We start from the raw sequence: 23,427 nt of genomic DNA, 5'->3' as shown, positions 1-23,427 counted from the left end.
GAGTTGAATGGAGGTCCTGCAACCATGGAATTAAAGAACAAACCACATTCATTCAGGCTAGTAGGAAAGGCGAAGATGTTGAGACATGGAGATGAGGACAGGCTGCTCCCACACCCATATATGGCAGATAAAAAGCAGGAGGGATATCTCTGGAGCAAGGGATCCCAGCCCCACAAGTGGTCCTCAGCCCAAAGTTCCAGTGCCAAGAAGATAAGTCCCCATAATTTCTGGCTGCAAAAACCAGAGGAGATTGAGTCCATGGAAGGAACTGCTGGATTCCCAGGCAGTTCCTCTTAAAGGGCCCGTGCACAGATTTACTCAGACTCACTCCTGCTGAGCTCCAGTGAGGGAGCTGCAGCTTGAAAGGCACCAGTGGCATACAAGGAGGAAGTGAAGTGTCTGGCATCAGGGCAAGAGCTGGGGGATAGCTTTCTCCAAGACAGAACTGTTGGCAGAAGCCACTGTACCTCTTCTGAGCCCTCCCCTCACAGAGCCACAGAGGGTGGCAGACACCATATCCAAGACTCTAACAACCTGGCTCAGACTGTTTGCCTTGCCCTGGTGATTCCCTGAGACTCCACCCCACCCAACTTATGGGCCCAACCAAGTACTTAACAGTGGCTTTTCCATCAAATGACTTGTCTTGGCACAAGCTTCTAATCTTCCTAAATCCTCTCAAATAAGCAGCCGCTGGCTTCAGTGAGCCTCTATAACTTGCTACATGGCCCTAAGCCTGACACTAGATGCTCCTGGACTTGGTTCATGGCCTGGCCTTGCTAGGGTACCTACAAGCCCAGCACAAGAGTCAGCCAGCTGCAGATTGCTTTACCGCTTAGGCCAAGTGGCCCCAGACATAACACAAGGAGGCACCAGAGCCCTGCTGATGTAAGCCCTGGTCTGTGGAGTTGGTCCCTGCATGACTGATTCTCCAGAGAGGGCAGAGGTTGATAGTCGGTGGTCACAACCAGTCTTCACAGTGACTGGCCTGGGTAAATCCAGTCCATTGACCTGCCAACAGCAACCAAGGCTCAACTACAAGAGGAGGGTGTTCTCAGCCTACATGGGAGGTGCACTTCGAGTGCCCAGCTTAGGTGACAGGGGAGGCTGTGTCACTGGTCCCTACAGGGCTCCTACTACATTAGGCCAAACTACCAAGACAGGGAGTCATAGCAGCTCTACCTAACACATACAAACACAAAGAGGCTTCCAAAATGAGGAGACAAAGAAACATGACCCAAATAAACAAACTCCATAAAAAGAACTAAGCAAAATAGAGATGAGCAATATTTCATATGCAGAGTTCAAAACACTGGTTTAGGGATGCTCAAGGAACTTAGTATCTCAACAGCACAAAAAAAGACCCAGTCAGAAATGAAGGATACACTAATTGAAATAAAGAACAATTTATAAGGAATCAACAGTAGAGTGGATGAAACTAATAATTAATCAATGGGTTGGAACATAAGGAAGAAAGAAAACAATCAATCAGAAAAGAAAACAGAATAAAAAAAAAAGGATAGTATAAGGAGCATCTGAGACAACTTCAAGTGTACCAACATTTGCAGTATAGGGATGCCAGAAGGGGAAGAGAAAGGGCAAGAAAAGAGAAATCTATTTGAAAAAAATAAGGAAAGAAAGCTTCCCTAATTTGGTGAAGGAAATAGACATGCAAGTCCAGGGAAGCACAGAGAGTCCCAAACAAGATGGACACAAACAGGCCCATACCAAGACACATCATAATTAAAGTGCCAAAGGTTAGAGATAAAGAGAGAATCTTAAAACCAGCAAAAGAAAAGAAGTTAGTTGCCTACAGGGGAGTTCACATAAGACTGTCAGCTGATTAGTCAAAAGAATCTTTGCAAGCTAAAAGGGACTGGCAAGAAGTATTCAAAGTGATGAAAAGCAAAGACCTATGCCAAGACTGCTCTACCCAGCAAAACTATTATTTAGAATCAAAAGACAGATAAAGAGATTCCCAGATAAGAAAATGCTTAAGAAATTCATCATCACCAGTGCATTATTATATAAAATGTTAAAGGGACTTGCTTAAGAAAAAGAAGATCAAAACTATGAATAATAAAATGACAATAACTACATATCTATCAGCAACTAAAGCTGAAAAACAAACTAAGCAAACAAGCAGAACAGAAACAGAATCATACATACAAAGAACAGTTTAATAGTGCCCAGAAGGGAAGGGAGATTGGGGAAATAGGTGAAAAGGTGAAGGGATTCAGAACAAATTGGAAGTTACAAAATAGTCAATAAAGTACCTTACAGGAAATGGAGAAGCCAAAGAACCTACAAGCATGACCCATGGATGTGAACAAAGGTGTCGGATTGCCTGAAGTAGTGGGGGGTGCTGTGTGGAGGGGAAAAAAGGAGAAAAATTAGGACAACTGTAATAGCATTATCAATAAAATATAATTTTAAAAACTCTTATAAACTCACTTAAATGCAAACTGGATTATTTTAATATGATTTGAAAAAGAATGAACAAAAATAAAAATATGTCTTGGACTGTGTCTTTTAATAATCCTGAGTAGATTTGACATCATTTCATATCATTATTTTATAGCAGAACTCTCTGCACACAGTAAAGATCTAAAAGTATTCCCACACTTCTCATAACATAATTATTTAACAAATAAGTAGAAAATGAAGCAAAAGTGTATAAAAATCCAGATAATAAACACAATGGTATCGAAGGGACCAATTTAAAAATGTTATGTGTTACAAAATATTAAGATAATAATGCTACTTTTTCTGGTTGCCTATTTCTAGGATTTGGTCTTCTCTATCTATTGTGTGTCATAGGGTTTAGGATCAGTTTTTCCATGTAGTTTGCTTTTTATTTGTTCAACAAATACTTACTGAATACCTACTACTTTCCAGATGCTATATCAGACACTGGAGATACAAAATGAGAGCAAAAGAATAATGCTCCCATAACTGTGGTATTGGCAATTTTTAGTAAAGCCATATGAAATTTTGTCCTGTTTTCCAGGAATGGCTGCAGAAGCTCAAAATTATACACAAAATGAGCTTGGGGCCACTTTTCTTCAAGGTCTAAGGAGAGGTAATAATCCAAGGATCTTCTCTACTACACCCAATGCCCATCATCTCTGACAATCAAAACACATAGAAAACTGGAGGTAAGAAAGTAAATTGCCTTTTCAGAAGCACAGTGTCAAAGGAGAAAGAAGAGTGTTTTTCTTTCCCAACACAAGTCTAGAGGAATGCTTCTCTTTCCAAAATCCATTAGAAAATGGGAGCTCTGTGAAAATCACTTACACAACAGTAAGATTTCTACAAGGAAAGGAGAAAAGCATTTTGTTCCCTAGTTACACATTTGTGTAACCATCAGACTCACTCATCTGCCCTCGCTGGTCACCATGAGCTGAGAAAAGAGGAAGCTATCTTTCAGGAGCTTCTCTCAAGAGGATCCCCAGCAGAAAGATGCTGTGGGACCAGCCAGGAGCTAAGGGTCTGGAGGTGGAAAATACCAAGCCAGAACTACATCCCCCATATTGAGAAATCAGTAGGAAATCTGAAGTGGGCCTTCTTGAGTCCCATGACAAAAATGACCCGTGTGAGCCAGAAATGGCTCATCAACTAACAAGTAATTGCGTCCACTTAGAGTTCGATAAAGAGAGGTTTGCCTTTTGTTTTCCTCTCCTTCCTTTCCAGCAGATTCTAAGATAGAAGCTAGTACCTAGAAGATGGAGAAATTGTGCTCCAGCTGCTAAAGACAAATAGACCTAGCTATGCATTGAAGAGAAAAGAGAGCTTTGAAAAGAGCTTGAGGCTAGTAGCCTTAAAATACACAAGACTAGATGTTAAATGCTGAGATAGTATTGTTCTAATAACTGAAAGGGCCTGGAATGTTAAACAGTCTATTCACAATTCCCTTAGGCAAAGTGAATGGCCTTGCTCTCCCCAGAGTTTGGCCCAAGTCATGAGCACAGCTATCAGCAATAGAAATGTAGTTAAGCAGATGGGTGGCTGAAAGCTAGATGTGGGGTTTAATTTAAGAGGCTGAATCCCAGAAAAGGTATCTTAATTGAAGGTACAGATTTGCAAGCCCTCAGCACTTTAAAATAATAGTGCCAATAAATAATATTAAAATATATTAATGATAATATTAATAATAATAATTAACATTTATTGACTTATATTTGCCAGACACTATACTGAGAGTTTTATATAGGTTATATAATTTAATCCTTAGGACATTGTAATGTACCGAAGGGTACCACTTTTGTGCCCATTTTATACAGAAGAAAAATAAAAATTTAAAGAACTTAATGAACTTGCCTCAGTTTCTCAGCTGGCAAACAACAGAACAGAAATCTAAACTAAAATAGTTCTAACTTCAGTGGTCACTTGCTTAATTGAATTCATTAAACCCCCTTCTGAACATGTTCAACAATGTAAAAGTAAATGTTATAAAGAAGAAAGTAATAATAAAGAAGGTGAGAAAATTCTGAAAAATATTTAAAGCAGAGAAGCCAGAAAAATAGATAAAAAGAGATTAATTTAGGTATTTTGAGGACAGTGAGATGATTACAGAAATATAAAAGGTTTGTTTTTTATCCCCCAACTAGTGTTGATAGACAATTTAGGATGGAGAACATAAATCTATAATAGCACTGACTTTGCTGGTGGTTGATATGCCTTTACAGGTGAAATGCTTGCTTTATTTAGTAATTGTTCAGTTACAGTTGTCCCCATTTTTTCCCCTGTTGCTCTCCCCTGCCCCATCTAATCCCCACTCCCAAAAATAATCCCCTCCCCATTTCCCTTGTCCATGGGTCCTTTGTACATGTTCCCCTTCTTTCTCCTGTTATCCCTCTCATCCCTCCCCTCTGGTCACTGTCAGTGTGTTTTTTATTTCCTGTCTCTGGATCTCATTTGTTTGTTTGATTAGGTTCCACCTATAGGTGAGATCATATGGTATTTGTCTTTCACTGCCTGGCTTATTCCACTTAGCATAATGCTCTCCAGTTCCATCCATGCTGTTGCGAAGGGTAAGAGTTCCTTCTTTTTTTTCTGTTGTGTGGTATCCCATTGTGGAAATGTACCACAATTTTTTGATCCACACATTTACTTAGGGCATTTAGGCTGTTTCCAGCAGTTAACTATTGTAAATTATGCTGCTATGAAAATTAGGGTGCATAGGTTCTTTTGAATTGGTGTTTCAGGATTCTTAGGGTATAATCCCAGCAGTGGAGTTGCCAGATCGAAACCCAGTTCCATTTTTAGTTTTTTGAGGAAATTTCATACTGTTTTCCACAGTGGCTTCACCAGTCTGCATTCCCACCAACAGTGTACTAGGGTTTCCTTTTCTCCACAACCTCACCAGTACTTCTTGTTTGTTGATTTGTTTATGATAGTCATTATGACTGGTGTGAAGTGGTATCTCATTGTTTTAATTTTCATCTCTCCAATAGCTAGTGATGTTGAGCATTTTTTAATATGTCTGTGGGCCCTCTGTATGTTCTCCTTGGAGAAGTGTCTGTTCAGGTCCTTTGCCCATTTTCTTTTTTATTTATTTCCATCTTAACAGTATTTTATTTTGCATACCCTTTACCTCTTCAATTTCTTTTAAATTTTTTTATTGATGTTCAAGTGCAGTTGTGTGCATTCCCCTCTGCCTTCTACCTCCCCCACATTTTCTAATTGTGGGTTTGTCTTCCTGGTATGGAATCATGTGAGTTCTTAAGGAATCAAACCCTTGTCTGAGGTATCATTGGCAAATATGTTTTCACATGTGGTTGGCTCCTTTTCTTTTTGCTGATGTTTTCTTTAGCCATGCAAAAGCTTTGTAATTTGATGTAGTCTAATTTGTTTATTCTTTCCTTTATATCCCTTTCCCTGGGGTACATATTGGTGAAAATATGCCATGTGGGATATCTGAAATTTTCCTGCCTACGTTCTCCTTTAAGAATTTTATGGTATCACAATTTATATTTAAGTCTTTTATCCATCTTGAGTTTATTTTGGTGTATGGTGTAAATTGGTGGTCTACATTCATTTTTTTGCATGTAGCTGTCCACATGTCCCAAAACCACTTGTTGAAGAGGCTATTTTTACTCCATTTTATCCTCCTGCCCCCTTTGTCAAATATTAATTGACCACAGAGACATGGGTTTATTTCTGGGCTCTCTATTCTGTTCCATTGATCTATGTGTCTATACATATGTTCTTATTCCAGCACCTGACTGTTTTGATGACAGTGGTATTGTAATATAGAGTGATATCAGGTATTGTGATCCTTCCTACTTAGTACTTATTTCTGAAGATTGCTGAGGTTATTCAGGGTTATTTATGTTTCCATATAAATTTTGAAATACTTGTTCTATATCTGTGAAATATGTCATTGGTATTTTAATAGGGATTGTGCTGCATCTATAAACTGCTTTGGGTAGTATGGATGTTTTAATATGTTAATTCTTCCAATCCTTAAAAAAGTGCTTTTTAAAAAAATAAATAATATTTCATCTCTCAGTTCCATTCTCTATTCCTTGATAATAGCCCACAAAATAAAGTACATGATTACTAACTTTGTATACACACACACACACACCCTTACATGGAAAACATACAAGTGAATGGGTATATACACCTTTTAAAAAAAATAAAAGTAGATTATATGGATCACATTCTTTTAGCATGATTAATTTCATGAGTTACAGAACATTCTGTATTTTCAGTACCTAAGAATGTTGAGGTCCATTTTGTGACTACATATCCAAAACTACTGCATTCACTATCCCTCTTATTTTATTAAGCGATACTTGACTTAACTGACACTGCTCGGCGATGAGATGTACAACATAAATCAACTTTCTAGGTGGCTGAAGCTTGCCCAATGTAGTAGCAAACTGGCTCTGTTTTGCTTAATTTAATTGAAACCAAAAATATATTGCATACTTCTGGTCCTTCTTACAGAAGGTATAAAATGTGTTCTTTTCTTAATGGTCTAGAATCATCCTTATAAACGTCACTGTTTGTGCTGCACTATGACATAGCAATGTCCTGAAGAGCTATTTAGAATGTTTTCCTTTTGCCTAAGACCACTTCTGAGTTGACCTAGTATTTTGAATAAAACAGAGCACAATGAAAAACACTATGTGCCTTGGATCCAGCTATATATGAAATGAAATCTTGACTGCCCCATTTAAAAGTTGTATTACTCTTTAGGTAAGTTATGAGTTAACAGCTTATGGGTCTTTTTCTTGCCATTAGCAAAATGGAGGTAAAATATGAGCTAATACTGAGTATGTACTAAGTGCAGGCCACAGTGCTATGGTCTTGACTCCAGAATGAGATGCAGTATAATGCAAGCATTAAAAAACACAGGCTCCAAGCTGATCCACTTCCTAGCACTATTCTAAGTAGTAAGCAAACTGCTTAATCTCTCTATCCCTTAGTTTCCTTATAAGTAAAAATAAGATAATAAAAATACTTTCTTGTTTCATAACGATTTTATTTTTTTTATTTGTAGAGAGAGGGAAAGAAAGAAAGAGAGGGAAAGAAACATCAATGTGTGGTTGCCACTAACGTGCCCCCTACCAGGTACCTGGCCTGCCACACAGACATGTGCCCTGAGTAGGAATCAAATGGCTAACCTTTGGTTCTCAGGCTGACACTCAATCCACTGAGCCAAACCAGCCAGGGCTAAAAATACTTTCTTTATGGAGTTATCATAAAAACTAAAATATTCAAAATACTTAGAGGAGTGACTGGATCCTAGTAAGCACTGAGTAAGTGATGATGAGAACTCATTTAATCCTCATAGCAGTCCTGAGACTTGCTTAATATTATGATTCCTTATTTTGAAGATGAGAAAACTAAGGCTTAGAGGCCTTAAATAACTCATCAAACTCACACTACTAATAAGGAAGCACTAACTCCAGGTGCAAGGGCGTATCTACTACACACAGCCACTGTGTGTGTACTCGAACATGTGCTGCTGTAGAACAGTCCTGCGCTAAGGCTGCCTCCCTATCTCATACAATGTTTTTTTAAGGTTAAGTGAAAATATGGAGGCACCCCACACAATTCCATGCACACAGCCTTTCAACAAATGATAAATGTTTTTCACCTCCCCAGCCTTCAGTTTCTTTCAGCCCTTTTGGGCTGCATCCAATCTAGTATACCCTGAGCCTAATGAAAAATGAGGTAACTTCTTGTCAATTCGATAATTAATTCTAAGTCACTTTCTGGCCTGAATGATATACTTTTACTTCTTACTTGGAAAGGTTCATGACTTTTTGACATTTATTTTAATCTGGGTGTGGTAGGCGGTTTCAAACATGGCCCCCAGTGATCCCCACCTCCTGCTCTTTATGCCTTGGGGTGATCTCTTCCCCTTGAGTGAGGGTGCAATCAAATGACTTGCTTCTAACAAACACAACAGGGCAAAAGTGATGGCTGTCATTTCTGAGGTTAAACAATAACTTAATTTAATGACTCCTATCTTGCTTGCACTCCCTCCTCTCGGCCCTCTCACTTGCTCACCCTAATAAAGCCAGCTGGCATACTGTGGGCTGCCCTATGGAGATGCCCGCCTGGTGAGAAACTGAGAGTGGCTTCAGGCAATAGCGACAAAAAACTGAGGCGCTCAGTCCAACAACTCGCAAGGAAGGGACTGAATCCTGCCAACAACCACAATAGTGTGCCTGAAAGAAGATCGACCCCAGACAAACCTGGTGACAACTATAGCCCAACCTCGATCAGTCCTATGAGAAACCCTGACTCAGAGGACCCACTAAGCCAGTCCCAGGCTATGACCCACAGAAACTTCCACACAATAAATGTTCTTTTTTAAGACATTAAGTTATGGGATAATTTGTTACATAGCAATAGAAAAGTAATATACTGGGGCTTTTTCTATTTAGTCTCAAATCCCTGCTTGTGTTCCATGTGACTGACCAAGACCACACTGCTAAAAGTAAACAACCTCTGACACAACTTTTGCCACACGGATCCATCCTTAGCTGATTCCTTTTTTATCTATCATACTAGACTACAAGCTCCTTAAGAGCTAAAACTGTGTCTTTTGCCTTTATTTTCCCAAAAGCAAGAGCATTGTTGTTTAATAATTTAAATATCTGAAGCAAGGTCAGAAGCCAAAGCAAAAATGTTAGAGGGCATGGGAAGGAAAGGGAGGAGGCTGTGAACAAAATAATCAAAGTGATGATAATGTGTGAAACGGCAACAGCACTCCGTTGGACACACAAACCATTTTTAGTTAGCCTATGAGTAGTAGTGTATCAAAGGCAACAGCCACATGAGAACGAATCAGTGCTGAGCCATGCTCCCTCTATTCTGAGAAAGCACTCTAGAGCTGATGCCGACCACCCAACGCCTCTCTAACATTTCTTGGCCTCAGGAATGAGAGCCCAGGACCAGAACATCATACCCAGTTCCATTTCCAGACACAGCATGACAAAAGGATTGGGGAGCACCAACTGTGACACATCACTTAAAGCAGAATGATAAAAAGAAAAAAAAAGAACCCATCTATATGAAGGCTCCTGAGTGGAACTTTGAAAGGTTAATATTATATTGCATTGAGAAACATAAATTGTTTATCTGCCCAAGTTGACCTGATCTTTGATGACAGTTCATTTTCCATAATTTTGGGGGATTCATTCAGAAATGTCCTAATCAGTTTTTATTAACTATTCTACTTTTAATGGTTTAGGTGTCCTTAGTTTGTTGTCTTTACATTTTTACACTTTTAATAGTCAACAAAAATATTAAAATATCCATGATTTTCTATTCTATTATTTGTTCTTTATATATTGAGGGGTGAGGCTGGAAAGAGACTATATCCTGTAGAAATAACACAGCTCGGAACACTGGGGATTTGAGTTCAACTCTCAGATATTCTAACAAAATGTGCCCCTAGTGAATATTTGACTTCTTTATAGTCTAGTTTCCTCATTTATTCAGTTGGCATAACTGCTACATAATTTTTGTCTGGCTAATGTGAGATGATAAATGTGAAAAGTCTATGATAAGGTTAAATGAGCTATCAGTGCAAATTAGAAAACAATCTGCATCTATGACCTCCTTTAAGAAACAGTTAAATCACCTTCAGGAAACTTTCTCTACCTCCAACTTTATCAGCAATCCCATTGCTACTAGAGTTCTTCTTGTGTGGTTTATGTCATCATGTACTTATTTATAATTGTAATAATTTTTACTCAAGTTAAAGATATAAATGTACGAAAGGTTCTAAGGTTAATTATCACAGTGAAGTTTCACCTCCCCATTAGCACTAAGCAAAACTAAATGTATACCCCTATGTAATTTGTTAACCTCTCCAATAACCTGATTGCATACCTCTAGAATATTCCACCACACCATTTCTCACCACCACCAACAATTGGTCAACACTTCCAGAATCATATTTTCCAGGGTGTACAGTAACATTATTTCCAAGAACTTGTAGTTTGTTTATGGGGAATCAAAACCTCCTAAGTTCATGAAAATCCCTGTAAGAGACAAAGCCTCATTAAATAAAGAAATGTCTCCGCCCTGGCTGGTGTAGCTCAGTGGATTGTGCGCGGGCTGTGAACCAAAGTGTCGCAGGTTCGATTCCCAGTCAGGGCACATGCCTGGGTTGCAGGCCATGGCCCCCAACAACTGCACATTGATGTCTGTCTGTCTGTCTCTGTCTCTCTCTCTCTCCCTTCCCTCTCTAAAAATAAATAAATTAAATCTTTAAAAAAAAAAACTGAAAAAACTCAAGAAAAGCAATATATTTAAAAAAAAAAGAAAAAGAAAAAGAAATGTCTCCATCTGACCCCAAGAAGCCCAGGTTTCTCTATCCAACTTTACCTAACACCTGATTGTAGCTAGGCCTTGGTACAGGCTTTCAACACGCAGGTCCACCCTGCCTAGAACTCCAGGCCAATTGTGAGTACATCATCCTCAAACATCCTAGGGAGGTACACTTTGCAGGTTAAAGAGCCCAACATCAGCAGGACATTTTCCTATGCTACTGTGGCAGGAACACTTCTCCCTTATATCTAGGGAGTTCCTCTGCATTAGGCCCAGGTAAAACTGACTACAAACATTTCACAGCTTAAGTAAAACTTAGTTGATCCAGATATCATCTCTCCTCTTTCTTAGGGCTTCTCCTCCCACTGCTTCATTGTCCCAGATTCACTGTCCCCTGTCTTTTGTTGACTGGTGTGGTGAGAAGGAACGTGAAAAGAAAAAACTCATAGTTGGCCCACCATCTCCTCAAGGACTCCTACTTGGGATCCTACCTCAATAGGACCGTGACAGAGATGCTAAATCACTAGCATTTCAGCCCCTCCATTGTAATCATGGTGCCATATCCTTGAATACTTCTCTGACATGTAGGCATCTACCAGAACTTTCCAAGTCACTCAACCTTCCAGCTGTAGGCACTCCTGTCTCAGAATACACCAGTCATTCCTCACTATTATTCCAGCTTCTAGAGCAGAGGTGGCAAACACAAGGTCTGCGAGCCAAGTCCTGCCCTCCAGCTTGTTTTATCTGGCCCAGAACATTGTTTCTACCCAGTGGCAGTGCTGAGCTCCTTGCCCCTAGTTAAGAAGTAGTTACATTTATACAGTCCTAAAATTGCATCCAGCCCTTTGAAGGCAACTGCAAGGCTGACGAGGCCCCTGGTGAAAATGAGTTTGACACCCCTGTTCTAGAGAGTACTTAGTCAAGACCCACAAAACTGTGCTCTCTTTCACAAGGCAAGAAGCTATCCCTAGAGATTACAGCATATCCTAGCTAAAGTCTCTTATTAAAGCACCTATCGTGGCATTGTATTGAAAGCATCCCAGTTTTCCCCATCAAAATGTAAACTCTTTGAAGACAGGTACCAGATCTCAGCATTCTTTTTTCCAACGCTATCCATCTGTTCATGTCTTTTGAACCAAATTGAACTAAGTGAGAGCAATGTTCTAGGAAATTGTAAATCTCTGGATTATACTTTCTATATTTGATATGATCAAAATAGATAATGCTCCTAAAAGCTTTATAATAAAAGCGTTATGAAAAACACTTTTCAAACATGAATGTTCTAGGACAGCAATTTTCAACCCTTTTTATCTCATGGCACACATAAACTAATTACTAAAATTCTGCAGCACACCCAAAATTATATATTTTTCCCACCTAAAACAAAAATAAATAGGTACAATTTTGATTTATTCACATCAGGTAGCTATCATTGTGTTGGCTGTTGTCATTATTTTATTTGACATTCTAAGGAAAAAGAGGTCAATATTCCTGACTAAATAGTCAAGTATTGCATGTTCAAAAATTCTTGTAGCACACCAGCTGAAAAACACAGTTTTAAATGTTGAATTTATAAATGTAAAAATTATTTCTTATTCATTATTTATTGCTGTGATTAATATTTTTAAAAATATGTACATATCTTAATATCAGTGTCTGTTTGGATTCTAATGCTTTGACTTAACATTGCTTTATTTAACTCCTATGATAAGATTCTCTTCTAAAATAGACCTAATACTTCTTACAAAACAAATAATAGTACAAAATAAGATTATAAAAGATTGTGGATGTTTGGATAAAGAGTGATTAGGAAGCATCATATTTTCTATATTAACTTTTGATTTAAAGAGAAAATAAAGTATTGAAACTAACCAACTGAGTAACCAAATAGAAATTGCTTTAAGTGAAAAGTTTATCACCTTATTTTTTATTTTAGAGCATTAATCAGAGGGTATTCTTACTTACTGCTCTAGATTAATAAAATAAGTTCTCATAGTAATTACAAAAACATAAATTCAGCTCCATGTAGTGATTCCTGATGGCTCCTTGATTTCTGGGTACACAAACCTTTTGGATTATGTTCCATCAAACTGGCCATTCTCACAGGGATCAAGTGCTATCCATGAATATTTCTTTCTCCAACACTGTTCCAAACTACCTAACCAACCATAAATATACATAAATAACCTCCAGAGGTACTATTTATATTATTTCGCATGAGAATACAACCTAGCTTTCTCTAAAGAGACAGACAAGGTTGTCTTTTGGGCAATGATTACGGTTCGTGCCATGTTCCTTGACTCAGTCCACAGCACATACTGACTTGCCATAATATGTCAGCCAACTCCGTCAGAGAAGCCAGTCCTATAACACATCTCAACACTTAAGCTCAATGCATCCTTGAGACTGTTGCCAGTCAAGCACAATCTAAGCAACTTCCGTTACTCTCTAGACATCCCACATAGTAGAAGCCCATCTACTCATACATTCTGTAATAGGTTATCCATCAGAGTATCCAGGTTTCCATGTGCTGTCAGTCTGCTGGAGGTCTGAAGTTCACCTGCAAATAACCTAGAAATAAATTATGTTGACCTCACAAAGCTTTGTTGCCCATGAAGACAGAAATATTCATTTCTGCTGTTGCCTTTCTGTCAGTCTTTCTCTCCTGTCATATATATGACACATAGACACAGACACCAGTATGGTGACAGCCAGAGGGAAAGAGGGATGGGGGAGGTGCAAGTGGGCAAAGGGAGGATAAAATGGGACAGAAAGAGATTTGACTTTAGGTGGTGAGTGCACAATGCAGTGTGTAGATGCTGTTTTATTGGGTTGTACACTTGAAATGTGTATGGTTTTATTAATCAATGTCACCCTAATAGATTCAATTTAAAAAAGAACCATTATCATAAGCTTGGTTTGATGAGTCTGTATATACATAAATTTGTTAGTAATTGGTAATTATGCATAATATTTGTTTATGATCCATCATTATTTTTACTCATCTGTATTTGGTCAGAATTGTATATAAATTAAGTTCTTGACATCACTGAAAATAAAGAAAAAAAGCATGTAAGCTTTTCCAGACACTCACTCTTTCAAAAATATAAAATAACATTGAAGTAGAACAATAAAACATTGCTGTTTACAGGCTACAGATCTTAGGAGATCTGTTCATAGCCACAACTCAAAGAGCGCTTCTACCATCTCTTCACTTGGCTGATTTGCACTTGCCCTTGAGTGTTGTCCTAGACCTTCTTACACTTTCCTGTTCCTCTTCTGTACCCCTACAATCTCTAATGCTTATCCTATCACAATATCAATTAAACCTTACTTTATTGACTTGTATTTCCTGCTACATTTTAAGTAACTTTGAGTGAAACTTGTTATACTGACTATTATAGTCCCAGATCTAGCCAAGTCACCAGAACATAATAGACAGTCCATAAATATTCAGAAATAATGAATAAGTGCTTAGCAGAAGTGATGACTTACCAGAATTAGTCAAGAATAGGTAGCTTAAAAAATTTTTGTCATTTCCTGAGAGGTCCTCATGGAAAATCTTAGAAAATCAATGTTAACATTAAGGCTGAAAGGACCATAGTCCCTAAAATGTATGCTTATTAGAAGCTGAGGCTTCTGTGAGGTTGACATCCAATCTAATTATACTCTTGTCATGGTGACAAGGCAGATAAGTTAGACCCATTCTTGCTCTAGCCTGATCCTCAGAGACCAGTAGTTATTTTACAGTGTTCATGATACCACATTTCTAATATTTGCTTCCAATAACTGAAGCCCAGTAATACTCAGGTAGTCTCTGATGTCCAGCTAAGATGGAACAATATTAAATATTCATGAGCTTTAAAGTATTAGCTATAATACACAATCCCCTTACAACTGTACCTCGTATAAGTTTTATAAAGGGACAATCAGAATTAAATTAGTGTTTTTGGTCATTTTGATAAACACTTTATATTTCCCCCTTTAGTCCTTAATAGTTAACAAGTGTCCCAAGGAGTGAATTTCTAGTTATAAATTCTTTCATTTAATGTAAGATTAAAGAGTGATGTTTACCCCTTATCTCCAGTCCTACAGTAATTTCATTTTTTATATTGCTGGGCACTTGATTTTATTCCATTGATCTATTTGTCTATCTTTATGCTAATTCTATACTTTTTAATTTAATTTATTGGGGTGACATTGGTTAATAAAATTATATATGTTTCAGTTGTACCATTCTATATCATCTATATATAGTTTATATGTTCATTACCTTGTCTTCTTCCACCACCATTTATTCCCCTTTTACCTTCTTCTACCTTTCCCAACCCCCCTTTCCCTCTGGTAATCACCATACTGTTGTCTGTGTCTATGAGTTTTTTTTCTACTTAATCCCTACACCTTTTTCATCAGCCCCCCAAGCCACTCACACCACACCCTGACAGCTGTCAGTGTGTTCTCTGAGTTTATGAGTCTGTTTCTGTTTTGTTTGTTAATTTATTTTGTCCATTCAATTCCACATATAAGTCAAATCATATGGTACTTGTTTTTGTCTGACTGGCTTATTTCACTTAGCATTATACTCTGTAGGTCTATCCCTCTTTTTACAGCCAACTAGTATTCTATGTGTAAATTTACCACAGTATTTTTAGCAGCTCATCTACTGATGGACACTTGGGCTACTTCCCAAACTTGGCTATTGAAAGTAACACTGCAATGAACATAGGAGTGCCTGTATTCTTTCGAATCAGTGTTCTGAGTCTCTTCAGATATATTCCCAGAGACTGTCTTGTCATGAGGCAGCATTAGGTTTAATTTTTGAGGTAATTCCATACTGTTTACCACAGTGGCTGCACCAATCTGCATTCCTACCACAGTACATAAGGATTCCCTTTTCTCCACATCCTCGCCAACATTTCTTGTTTGTTGATTTATCGATAATAGCTATTCTGACAGGTGTGTGGTGATATCTCATTATGGTTTTAATTTGCATTTCTATCATAATTAGTGACATTGAGCATCTTTTCATATGTCCATTGGCCATCTGTATGTTCTCTTTGGAGAAGTGTCTATTCAGGTTCTTTGGCCATCTTTTAATTGAATTTTTTGTGTGTTGACTTTTAAAAGTTTTTTAATAAATTTTAACCATTTATCAGGCATATAATTGGTGAATATATCCTCTAATTCAGTGGGTTGTCTTTTCATTTTGTTGATGGTTTCCTTTTTTTTGTGCAAAAACTTTTTACTGTGATGTAGTGCCCTTTATTTTTTCTGTTGTTTACCGTGCCCACAGAGATATATCAGAAATACATATTGCCAAGTGAAATGTCTGGGATTTTATTGCCTATGTTTTCTTCTAGGATTATTATGATTTCAAGTCTAACATTTAATTCTTTAATCCATTTTGAGTTTATTCTTGTGTATGGTGTAAAGTGGTCTAGTTTCATTTGTTTCTGGTGTGTTTTTTTTTTGCACATTTCTGCCCAATTTTCCCAACATCATTTATTGAATAGACTATCTTGACCCCTTGGTACATTCTTGCTTTTTGTCAAATATCAATTGACCATAAAGGTGTGGGTTTTTCCCTTTGCTCTCTATTCTATTCCATTAATCTATTATGTCAGTTTTTATGCCAGTACCATGCTGTTTGGTTACTATGGCCTTGTAGTATAATTTCATAACAGATAGTAACAGATTCCTCCAACTTTGTTCTTCTTTCTCAAGATTGCTATGGCCCCCTGGCTGGTGTGGCTGAGTGGGTTTAGCACTGGCCTGTGAACCAAAGGGTTGCGGGTTTGATTATTGGTCAAGGGCACATACCTGGGTCCTATGTTAAATCAAATGCTTTTCCTGCATCTATTGATATGATTATGTGATTTTATCCTTTGTTTTATTTATGTGGTATATCACATATATTATATAGTAATTTGTAGTTATTGTACCAACCTTGCATCACCAGGAGAAAGGCCACTTGATCACAGTGTATGATCTTTTTCATGTATTGCTGAATTCAGCTTGCTAATATTTTGTTCAGGATTTTAGCATCTATGTTCATTAGGGATATTGGCCTATAATTTTCTTTCTTATACTGTCTTTATCTGGTCTTGGAATTAGGATAATGCTGGCCTCATAAAATGAATTTCAGAGTCTTCCCTTCTCTTAAATTTTTGGAATAGTTTGAGAAGGATGGATTTTAGTTCTTTCAACATTTGGTAAAACTTATATGTGAAGCCATTTGGTCAGGAGTTTTGTTTGTTGGGAGTTTTTTAAATTACTGCTTCAGTTTTATTAGTTGTAACCTGTCTATTCAGATTTCCTGATCCTTCCTGATTCAGATTTGGAAAATTGTATGTTCCTAGGAATTTATCCATTTCGTCCAGATTGTCCAATTTGTTGCCATACAATTTTTCATAATATATTCTGATCATATGTACTTTACACTAATCATATAAAAATTATTTGCAATTCCCCAAATATTCCATCCTTACATACCTCCTCAACAGTGTATAAGCTACCCCTTCTCAGGAGCATTCCTTCTTTCCTTTCTTTACCTGGCTAATTCCCATTTATTTGTCAAGATAAGCTCAGGTATTTCCTTCTAACACAAGCCCTCCCAAAGTTAGTTTCAATGACTGTCCTATGCATTCCACATAGTTTATAATGTATTATGTTTGTCATGGTGCTTGACAACAACGTGGTGATTGCAGGCTGGGAGGGGGCTATAAAGGGACTAAATGGTAATAGGAAAAAATACAATAAAAAATCTTAAAAAAAGAAAATATATTCTGTTTATTTAGTTAAGAATTTAAATAATACATTAACATATGCCCAATATACAAATTTCAAATAGGAAGAACACCTCTTACAGGTACAAAGAATAAAAATTACACATGAAATAAACAGTTACATACTCCTTCACTTCTCCATATAGATGGGGTTCTTCCAGGGTTTTGTGTGTGTGTGTTTATCATTGCAAACTCACAAACTGGGTAATACTATATGTGTTGTTTTGCACATTTTTCACTTAACAAAAAGCCCTGGAGATCTATCCATGCCAGCACACAAATATCCACTTCAAAGTATGCATATGGCACACTTTATGTAATTTGTTCCCATTCTGATAAAAATTTAATTTACTTACAATTTTTTTGCTGTTTAAGGTACATTCAAGTGAATATCCTTGTGCATAAAAAATCATGTGCACTTGTAAGCTGTGTTCCTAAAAGTGGGATTTCTAAGTAATGACACTGGCAATTTCAATCTTACATGAATCCTACTATACTTTATACCAAAAATCTATGCCACTCACTTATACAATAAGTATTCATTGAACACCTACTGTATAACTAACACAGGCACTAACAGTTTAGCAGTAGATAAAAACATTTAAAATCACTTCTCTCATGGAGTTTACATTCCAGTGGGTCAAAGCAGAGGATATACAAATAAATACATAATATGCTGATGCCAATAAGATCTAAGAAGAAAAATAAAACTGAATAAAGGAAAGAAAAGGGGTAGGTTTTATAATCATTCCAAAACAGCTTACTTTTTGCCACACTCTGCCTTACAGGTGATATTATCAATAATCTAATATGCAAAAACTATAATATACATTTAATTATTAATTCTCTAAATATTAGTGAATGCATATTTTTTCATATGTTAACAAGCCATGCAGTTGTCATTTTAGCTAATAATTCCATTCAACAGACAGTAAGCTCCTGCACCAATAACATGGATTCTAACATAGTGCCTGGCATAAAATATGCTTAATGAATGACAGTATAAGCAGTATTTCACATATAAACATATTTAAATACATATATGTAGTGTTAACTGTATGTTATTATAGACATGTCTAATATCAATTATATATAATGTGTACATATATAATATTGATTATCTGGATTAAATTTTTAATAAATGACATTAAATAAATACTATAATACAATTATAAAGCACTATATCTGTTTTGAGAAATAATGAAAGTCCTCTTAAATCAATGCATCACAAGAATAACTGGAAAATAATTTTTAAATCATTTACAATCAGTAAAGAATGCATTTTTTAAAGATTTTATTTATTTATTTATTTTTAGAGAGAGGGGAAGGGAGAAAGAGAGGGAGAGAAACATCAATGTGTGGTTGCCTCTCGAGTGCCCCCTACTGGAACCCAGCCTACAACCCAGGAATGTGCCCTGACTGGGAATCAAATCAGCAACCCTTTGCTTCACAGTCCGATGTTCAATCCACTGAGCCAGGGATAAAGAATGCATTTTAAATGATCTCTAGACCTAGCTAGTGTAGCTCAATGGATTGAGTGCTGGCCTGTGAACCAAACAGTCGCTGGTTCAATTCCCAGCTACAGCACATGCCTGGGTTGTGGACCAGGTCCCTGGTGGAGGTGTGCTCACATTGACATTTCCTCCTTTCTCCCTCCCTTCTACTCTCTAAAAATAAATAAATAAAATCTCTAAAATAATAAATAATCTCTAATACATTATCTTATTTAATTGTATCTTGGTATCATTATTGGAATGATCTTGACTAATGTATTAAATTAAATGCCTCCAGGTAAAATTACTTTTATGACTATTATTTAATGGTCGAGAAGAACAATAACAAACCCAGAAAAGTGTTTTCAAAGCACATTTATAAAATTTACTATTAAACACTGTTAAATAAATGTGTCTCTGACATTGATGAATTTATAGATTACGGGAACTGGAAGACTCTTAGAAACCTACTTCAACTCGTTCATTTTACAGATGAGAAAGTTAAAAACCAGGGACATTACTTGCAAAGGTCTCACAGCTAATTAGTGACAGAGCTAGGTTAGAATCAATATCTTTTGAGTCCTTCCCAGACCCGTGCTCTTTCTAGTACACAGTCAAGCCTCTCATAGATAAAAGAAATTCTACACTTATGAATAAATTATATTCTTAAAATCCATTTATGAGTCACTTGCAGTTAGAACTGGGAATTAATTTTTGCCCTAGAAATAATTTTTAAATTGTGCTGAATTCCTAAATTAATTCACAAATATAGGTCCTCTGAGGAACTAATAGTCCTTTACTTCAACAGTCTGCACAATGAGAGGAACAAAAGTTAAAGGAAGGGCTATTTTTATGCACAGATCCTTGAACCTCACAGGTTAAGCTCCTGAAATATGCCACTAATGATTCTTGTTACAGTTGAAGATACAAGGTGACCTTCTAATGGGGTATTCCTGTGATTCCAGCACAACTTCCTGACTGGCATATTCCAGTTATGTAAGAATTATATTTTGGGATTATTTTCCCTCATTTATGATGTCTGCCAGATGTTTTGTAGTTGTAGCCACCCTCAACTCTGTGCCCACCTAACTCCATTACCTTCCTATAGAAGCTGGAAGGATGTTTTTAAAATATGGAAGATTCAACATTTTCATTGATTTAAATCCAACCACAATAACCACATCCAGGGGAACTTAATGTTCTTACTAGTTTAAGGCAATCTAGGTCTACCACTAGAGCTGGAAACAGTGTATTTCCCTGAACTTATGGACCATGTTTGAAAAAGGTGAAATGACTAAGAAAAATCTGGGTATTATAAAGAAAGTGGATAAGGAAAAGGAGTGCTGTGTAATCAATCAATAAATGTCCATTACACTAAGAGATAATGTTCCTTGTTCTATGAATTTCCTTAAAGGCACAGTCATTTACAGACTCCATGCAGGAAATTTACAAACTGAGTCCCTCCTCTATGAATCCCCTTTTACCAATGTTATTGTCATACCCCAAGTTTACCAGATTTCCCATGTACAGACTATACTACAGTTACAGAGCAGTTCACCAAAGAATTTTTTTTATTTGTGAATACATACATACATGCATTAGGGTGGGGCAAAAGTAGGGTTACAGTTGTGATTACACGAAAAAGTTTATTCATGTATTATTTATTAATTATTGTATTATTTTACATATGAATTACTGTAAACCCAATTTTATCCTACCCTGTACATATATACATACATTCATATGTCTTAGACAAGTACAATTATATAGCTAAAGACCAACTGATTTTTACTCAATCATCTTTAATAGAGAAAACATAAAAACCACATCAAACACAGGCAAACTCAGACATTTGATGGTTGCATTTTACATTAGCATTTTCCACACATACTGATGAAATTCATTAATAAATTTTACTCCCTGCAGGATAGTATAAGCCCTGACAAAGCAGAGTTAAAAGAGAATAAAGAATTGGCATTAAACTTCAAAGAAAAGTAGAAATCTATAAAATGGCACATGATATGATGATTAGAATTCCCTACAGCCTCCTCCCTTACTGCTACCTCTCCACCAGAAGACACAAAAGATAAACAGGTGAAAAGCAGATGGAGTGAAGGAAGACATAAGAAAAAACTACTTTCTGAATGGCTATAAGGAAAAAAAGCAAAGTTCAGGATTAATGGCAGAATATCATTTATAAAATGTATTATTTTTATTATCATGCACTAAACACACACACGCATGCACATGAAGTCTCAGGGGTAAACTCCCCACTAAACCCAAAAAATTATAGGTGCCACAAATAGCTTACTTGTCAAACATCTGAGAAGCTCCTCAGGAAGGCCAGCAGCTGATTGTGAGCAATCCTGATACTCTCCCCAGTGCAGTTGTATGGTTTCTCTGTTATCTAGAGAGGGCTTTGTAACACATCACAGTGATATAAAACCTTACCAAGGAGTTAAATAGCATCCTCCCTCAGATATATCACTGTCATTAATATTTTTGAAAATTCTCTTTGTCTGAAGATCTTTAGATTGTAAGTGATAAAAATCTAAATAAACTAAGTATATATATATATATATATATATATATAATATATTTTTCTATGTATAATGTGCGCCCATGTTTTTGGCACAAACTTTCAGGAAAAACTAAATTTCATTTTAATTTTTTAATTCAATTATGTATTTATTTATATTTAGAAACAAAACCAATTATTGTATTCCAGGGTATTATTTTGTCTACAGATATAGTCATTGCTTTCTAGAGTTACATTTTTAACACATAAGCATAAATAAAAGAATTAAAAACATTTACATAGCCCTGGCTGGCATAGCTCAGTGGATTGAGCGCGGGCTAGGAACCAAAGTGTCCCAGGTTCGATTCCCAGCCAGGGTACATGCCTGGGTTGCAGGCCATAACCCCCCGCAACCGCACATTGATGCTTCTCTCTCTCTCTATCTCTATCTCCCTCCCTTCCCTCTCTAAAAATAAATTTTAAAAAAACCATTTACATAGACATAGAATTATTACTACCCATGTATAATGTACATCCTTATTTTTCCCTCAAAATTTAGGCAAAAAAGTGTGCATTATAACATGGCAAAATATAGTACATATAAACACACAAACACACACTTACAGAGAAAGAGAACAGTAATCACATTCTAGGGATGTAAGTTATCCACAGGAAGACTAAAACTAGCCCTTCATAGCTCTCATTTCTGTTTCTCTTAGGCATCAGTGCATTTTATCAGAAGTTTCCATTCACCTGTGACTACAGCCACCACTGGCTCTGGCTCTATCTTCTCAATTTAGTCACTAGCAAGAGAAGGCTCTTTCCTCCTGACCCAGTTTGAAAAAAAAGTAAATCTCAGAGGACTCTGCTTGTCTCAGCTTGGCCACTTCAATGAGCCAGGGGAGCAAAATGCTAGGATTCAGCAGTTGGATATAGAGCTCATTCCTGGGAGAAAAGAAGGTAGAAGAGTCCCAGTCAGGGCACAGAACAGGCACTATCTGAAAAGAATAGCACTACAGTGGGAGAAGCAGCTCTCCAAATGAGGAGGTATACTGCTCCCTAAATAAATGAGTTAGTTGCTACACAAAACAAGGAATGCAAATTGTACTTCTAACTCTAAACTACAGCAGCTGTCTACATACCTGAGAATGCAGGATCTTGGAAGAGTAAAAAGTAGTTATTTTTAAATATTTGCATGGACTTACCCAGTTTTTACTGGGAGTCATCTTAATTACTCATGGTAAAGTTGTTTGTTTCTTACAAGAATACATAAATTAAAGAAAATCAATGCACATAGTGAAAAAAATCAGTTCAAAGAAGGGGGTCATTTGTGAACATTTTGTAGTTACCATAAAACATAAAGGAGTAAAGGAAATTGGACAAGTGTCTTCAAAGCTAAGTTGAAAGAATTCTTTCAGAAACATAAAGAAATAAAATAATTATAGAAAAGAGGACATTAGAAAAATAAGGTAGAACCAGGAAACCAAATAACCAAAGATTTCTGAAGAAGGGAGGAAAACAGCCTGGAACAATTCAAAAGGAATCATTTTCTCAGTCCAAACATCACTCAAGATTCGTGAAATCAGACTCATAACTAGCCATAGCATGGTAGAATGGGTAAACTTCAAGGACAAGTAAATCTCACAAATGTGCAGAAAGGTTTTACAAAAACCTTCCAAGGAAGGAAAGATAATTATATTGTATTACCCATACACAAGCTTTCTTTTAAGTGATTACAAAAAATCTTCTCCATTCCCTGCTACTTATCAAATTCCTAGCACATGCTGTTTCGCAGCTGGAGATGTAGCAGTGAACAAAGTAGATACAATCT

This window comes from Phyllostomus discolor, chromosome 5, assembly GCF_004126475.2.
Source record: "Phyllostomus discolor isolate MPI-MPIP mPhyDis1 chromosome 5, mPhyDis1.pri.v3, whole genome shotgun sequence".
NCBI classification, from domain to species: Eukaryota; Metazoa; Chordata; class Mammalia; order Chiroptera; family Phyllostomidae; genus Phyllostomus; species Phyllostomus discolor.
The sequence above is the reverse complement of the archived record's forward strand: the minus strand, read 5'-3'. Positions refer to the sequence as shown.